This window comes from Somniosus microcephalus, unplaced genomic scaffold (genome assembly GCF_052327205.1).
Source record: "Somniosus microcephalus isolate GS21.2 unplaced genomic scaffold, FLI_Smic_1.0 unresolved_chr1, whole genome shotgun sequence".
In the NCBI taxonomy this organism is placed as follows: Eukaryota; Metazoa; Chordata; class Chondrichthyes; order Squaliformes; family Somniosidae; genus Somniosus; species Somniosus microcephalus.
The window spans coordinates 27,789,458-27,795,824 of NW_028225179.1; the positions used below are offsets into that span (position 1 = coordinate 27,789,458).

Sequence of the window (6,367 nt, forward strand, 5' to 3'; positions counted from 1 at the left end):
GCCCAAACCGCCGCCCCGCGTGCGCATGCGCGGACTCTCGGCTGTCCCCAGTCGGAGCAGGAGTAGCCATTCGGCCCCTCGAGCCTGCTCCACCATTCAATGAGATCATGGCTGATCATCCACCTCAACTCCATTCACCGGCCCGATCCCCACATCCCTTGATTCCCTTAGAGTCCAAAAATCGATCTCAGCCTTGAATATACCTAATGACTGAGCCTCCACAGCCCTCTGGGGTAGAGAATACCAAAGATTCACCGCCCTCTGTGTGAAGAAATTTCATCTCATCTCAGTCCTGAATGGCCGACCCTTTATCCTGAGGCTGTGGCCCCTGGTTCTAGACTCCCCAGCCAAGGGAAACATTCTCCCAGCATCCACCCTATCAAGCCCTGTAATAATTGAGTATGCTTCAATAAGATCCCCTCTCATTCTTCTGAATTCAAGAGAATGCAGGCCTAGTTTACTCAATCTCTTCTCATACGACAGTCACGCCATCCCAGGAATCAATCTCGTGAACCTTTGTTGCACTCCCTCTGTGGCAAGTATATCCTTCCTTAGGTAAGGAGACCAAAATTGTACCCAGTACTCCAGGTGTGGTCTCACCAAGGCCCTGTACGATTGGAGTAAGGCTTCTTTAGTCCTGTACTCAAATCCTCTTGTAATGTCAATAAATCATCAGCTAGAAGAGGTCGCTGGTGAGATCAGTAAAGAAACAAAGACTTAAGAACATAAGAACATAAGAAATAGGAGCAGGAGTAGGCCAATCGGCCCCTCGAGCCTGCTCCGCCATTCAATAAGATCATGGCTGATCTGATCCTAACCACCAATCTGCTATCACAGAACCATCTCCTGAAACTAACAGAATTAGACACACAAAATAGGAGCAGGATCAGGCTACACGGCCCCTGGGCCCGCTCTGCTACCCACAGGGCCATGACCAATCCGAACCTAGATTCATGTCCAAATTCCTGCCCGCTCCCCGTAACCCTTAATTCCCTTAACTTCTAGGAAACTGTCTATTTCTGTTTTAAATTTATGTAATGATGTAGCTTCTACAGCTTTTTGGGGCAGCATATTCCATGGACCTACCACCCTCTGAGTGAAGTAGTTCCTCCTCATCTCAGTTTTGAAAGAGCAGCCCCTTATTCTAAGACTATGCACCCTAGTTCTAGTTTCACCCATCATCGGGAACAGCCTCCCCGCATCCACCCGATCCAACCCCTTCACAATCTTATATGTTTCAATAAGATTGCCTCTCATTCTTCTGAACTCCAATGAGTAGAGTCCCAATCTACTCAACCTCTCCTCATATGTCCATCCCCTCATCCCCGGGATTAACCGAGTGAACCTTCTTTGTACTGACTCGAGAGCAAGTATGTCCTTTCTTAAGTATGGACACCAAAACTGTACGCAGTATTCCAGGTGCGGTCTCACCAATACCTTGTACAACTGAAGCAATACCTCCCTATTTTTATATTCTATCCCCCTAGCAATGAAAGCCAACATTCCATTGGCCTTCTTAATCACTTGCTGCACATGCATACTAACCTTTTGAGTTTCGTGCACCAGGACCCCCAGATCCCTTTGTACTTCAGTACTTTCCAGTTTCTTGCCATTAAGATAATAACTTGCTCTACGATTTTTCCTGCCAAAGTGCATAACCTCACACTTTCCAGTATTGTATTCCATCTGCCAAATCTCTGCCCACTTACTTAGCCTGTCGATGTCCCCTTGCAGGTTTTTTATGTCCTCCTCACTCACGACTTTCCCTCCCATCTTAGTATCATCTGCAAACTTTGATATGTTACACTCGGTCCCCTCCTCCAAATCGTTAATATAGATTGTAAAGAGTTGGGGACCCAGCGCTGACCCCTGCAGAGCACCACTTGTTACTGATTGCCAGCCTGAGAATGAACCATTTATCCCAACTCTCTGCCTTCTGTTAGATAGCCAATCCTCTATCCATGCCAGAATATTACCCCCAATCCCGTGATTTTTTATCTTAAGCAATAATCTTTTGTGTGGCACCTTGTCAAATGCCTTTTGGAAGTCGAAATACACTACGTCCACTGGTTTCCCTTTATCCACCCTATATGTTACTTCCTCAAAGAACTCCAGCAAATTTGTCAAACATGACTTCCCCTTCATAAAACCATGTTGACTTTGTCCTATTAAATTATGATTATCCAAATGTCCTGTTACTGTCTCCTTAATAATGAACTCCAAAATGTTACCTACCACAGATGTTAGGCTAACCGGTCTATAGTTTCCAGCCTTCTGTCTACTGCCCTTTTTAAATAAGGGTGTTACATTAGCAGTTTTCCAGTCTGCCGGGACCTTTGCTGAGTCCAGGGAGTTTTGGAAAATTATTACCAATGCATCCACAATCCCTACCGCCACTTCCCTCAAGACCCTAGGATGTAAGCCATCAGGTCCAGGTGATTTATCTGCCTTGAGTCCCATTATTTTACCGTGTACCACTTCCTTAGTGCTTTTGATCGTGTTTAGCTCCTCCCCGCCTTTAGCCCCCTGTTTGTCCAGTGTTGGGATATTCTTAGTGTCTTCTGCTGTAAAGACTGATATAAAATATTCATTCAGTGTTTTTGCCATCTCCATATTTCCCACCATTAATTTCCCGGTCTCATCCTCTAAGGGACCAACATTTACTTTAGCCATCCTTTTTCTTTTTATATAACTATAAAAACTCTTTCTATCTGTTTTTATATTTTTTGCTAATTTAGTTTCATAATCTATCTTCCCTTTCTTAATCAATCATTTTGTTGTTTTTTGCTGTCTTTATATAGCACCTTTCACCATCACCGGACATCCCAAAGTGTTTTACAGTCAATGAAGTACTTTTGAAGTGTAGTCACTGTTGTAATGTAAGAAACACGGCAGTCAGTTAGCGCACAGCAAGCTCCAACAAACAGCAATGTGATAATTACCAGATAATCTATCTTTTTATGTTGAATGAGAGATAAACATTGGCTAGGACACTGGGGATAATTACCCTGCTCTATACCACATTACAACAGTGACTGCTTCATTGTAGTACTTCATTGGCTGTAAAGCACTTCAAGACATCTGGTGGTCATGAAAGCACTATACAAATGCAAGTCTTTCTCTCAGAGATGCCAGGAACATAGGGTCTGATGAAAGGGTGGAACTGAAAGAAATCAGTATTTGTAGGGAAATGGTGTTAGAAAAATTGATGGGACTGAAGGCCGATAAATCCCCACGGCCTGATAATCTACATCCTAGGGTACTTAAGGAAGTGGCCCTAGAAATAGTAGATGCATTGCTGATCATCTTCCAGAACTCGATAGACTCTGGAACAGTACCCATGGATTGGAGGGTAGCTAATGTTACCCCACTATTCAAAAAAGGTGGTAGAGAAAAAGCGGGGAATTATAGACCGGTAAGCCTGACATCGGTAGTGGGGAAAATGCTAGAGTCCATTATAAAAGATGTAATAGCAGAGCACTTGGAAAGCAGTGACAGGATCGGACAAAGTCAACATGGATTTACAAAAGGTAAATCATGCTTGACTAATCTACTGGAATTTTTTGAGGATGTAACTGGTAAAATAGATAAGGGAGAACCAGTGGATGTGCTGTATTTGGACTTACAGAAGGCTTTCAATAAGGTCCCGCATAAGAGATTAGCGTGCAAAATTAAGGCACATGGGATTGGGGGCAAAGTATTGACTTGGATAGAGAACTGGTTGGCGGACAGAAAGCAAAGAGTTGGAATAAATGGGTTGTTTTCCGAGTGGCAGGCAGTGACTAGTGGGGTACCGCAAGGATCGGTCCTAGGACCCCAGCTGTTCACAATATATATTAGTGATCTGGACGAGGGAATTGGATGTAATGTCTCCAAATTTGCAGATGACACAAGGCTGGGTGGGAGGGTATGCTGTGATGATAGAACGGATTCTTTTACCCTCAGTCTGGTTCAGTAATCACTGAGTCAAATGCAACTGGAGAATTCAAACGATTTATTTTCCGCGGAGTCTTACTCTGAAATGTCGGCACCGACTCCTGCAAGAGTCTGACGAACCCAACAGAGCAAGCAATTTGTCATACAGTGTGCTACATTATTATACTTGCATTTGAGAAGACATTAACACCTCGTACATTCCTGCACCAATCCTAAGCTGTGCACGTATACATTTAATTTGATTTCCTGGCCTGGCAGTTTGAAATAAAGAAGTCACATTTAACTGAATGGGTTACAGCTAAGTAAACATCCTGGTAATGTGTTTATGATCACCTAAACATTATGGTAATGCGTTTGCAATCATGGTAATGCGTTTTCTGATCGCCTATTGCCTGTATAACTTCTGCACGCTGCCTTACATTGTTCCTACCAGCAAGGTGTGACATTGTGGGCGCCAGTCATATTAGCAGCCAAAGATCAGTTTAGCCTTTTTATTTTACTTCTTGCTGCCTTCACAGTTTCTTGTTTCTATTTCCTTGACCTTGGTATTCTCATTCCCTCCTTTTATCATTCTATGATAACCAACCGTTAAAGTGTGTTGGAGATCTCATTCATGTCTCTTTGTGAGGATACCTTCTACCCTCGAATAGTCGAAGCTGCTTATAGGGGGCAGTCCATTTCTTTTCCTTTCCTGGTTGGACTTCGGATAATAGCTTTGTCCTTTGGTATTGGTAGTTCTGTTGCATGGTCCTACAGTAACAGACTTGGTCACCTGGCGTTGACAGAAGTAATCAAATTTACACTTGGTCCAATGGCATGGCAATGTTCCTCTGTGTATGTATCTCAGCATTAGCGAGCGGTGGGGCTGTCTAATAAGCCCAATGTAGGTGTCCCAGTTGATCACGTTCCATTTCCCGAACCCGCCTGGGTTATCATCATTGCACCGAAGCACGTCTCCATGGCATCGGTGGTGTACCCGCTTGGGTTGGTTCCGCCGGCATGTTCTCCTTCTGGGCTGTTGAGTTATTCCAAGGGTGATCAGGACACTGATAGAGAGGATCCACAGCGACGTCTGCATGGCTGGTCGGCGCGGTACATCTGTTTAGGGAGAGATTTCTTGGGAGCAAGAGAGGTTAGCATTCTTTAAGTTGCAGGCATAGCATTACTGACAATTTTACAGTGGTGGAGGTGAACCCAAGCACTCTTTCCCTCTACTTTGGCAGCAGCTGGGGTGGTGAGTAGGACTTGATAGGGTCCTTCCCAACGAGGTTCCAATCCTTTTCGCGTCCAATTCTTGATTAATACATACACTCCGGGCTCGACCTGGGACGGACTGACTATAGGAGGGAGGTCAATGTAAGCAGCGCATACCCGGGAGTGCAAACTTTTCAATGCCCTGGTTAACGACAAAATATAGTTAGTCATTTCTGCCGTCATGTGGTGAAAGTGGACAGTCTTTGGGACTTCCTGGTTCCACGGGGTTTTGAGAGGTCTGCCATATATGATTTCAGCAGGGCTTAATCTTGCTGCACCAGCCAGGGTAGTGCGTATTTGGAACAAGGCCACGGGGAGTAGTTTGAGCAATGTAGTTCCCGTCTCGGCCTGTAATTTGGCAAGTTTATTTTTCAAGGTCTGATTAGCCCGCTCGACCAGTCCGGTGGCCTGTGGCCTGTAGGCACAATGTAGCTGCTGTTGGATGCCCATTTGAGTGCAGAACTCCTTGTTTACCAGACCCACGAAGTGAGGGCCGTTGTCTGAACTTAATCGGTTTGGAATTCCCTACCTTGGTATAATTTCTCTCATTAAAACTTTTACAACAGTGGAGGCTTTGTTATCCGTAGTCGGGTAGGCCTCAATCCACTTACTAAATACATCAACAATAACCATAACACTGACACCTTTCTAATTCAATGTAGTCCATCTGGAGGGTCTCAAAGGGACCCGTGGGTAATGGCGTCCTACCCGTTTCACAAGGTATGCCTTTTCCCGGGTTATGCTGCTGACAAATGAGGCAACGACTGCTAATACCTTGAGCCAGAGCTTGTAATCTAGGATGCCACCATGTAGCTAATAACGTGTCACTAGTTGCTCTGGCACCACAATGAGATGCAAAGTGTATACATTCAATAACCCATAATGCTAGCTCATCTGACATACAAGTTTGCTCGGCGGAGGTGACCCATAATTTAGACACACAATCATATGTACAACCGAGCTGTTTCCACAGTCCCTTATCACGGTCAGGAGCGTCCTCCTGTAACTTATTGACGTCTTGGATGGTTGGCATTGGCTTTTCCGAGGGAGACTTGCTTTTATTTGAGCTTTTAGTCTGGCTCATCATTCTAGTCACAACCACTCGTTGTTCCTGGGACGCTTCCCTAGCTCCCTGGTCAGCGCATCTATTCCCTATATCTACTGGGGTTTGTCCTGC

At 44.8% G+C, this 6,367-nt stretch overlaps 1 pseudogene; it reads right to left on the reverse strand.

Moving 5' to 3' along the window:
- Positions 1-5,523, reverse strand: part of LOC147094447 (uncharacterized) — a 440,563-nt pseudogene extending 435,040 nt beyond the window's left edge.
- Positions 5,524-6,367: the final 844 nt, after the last annotated feature.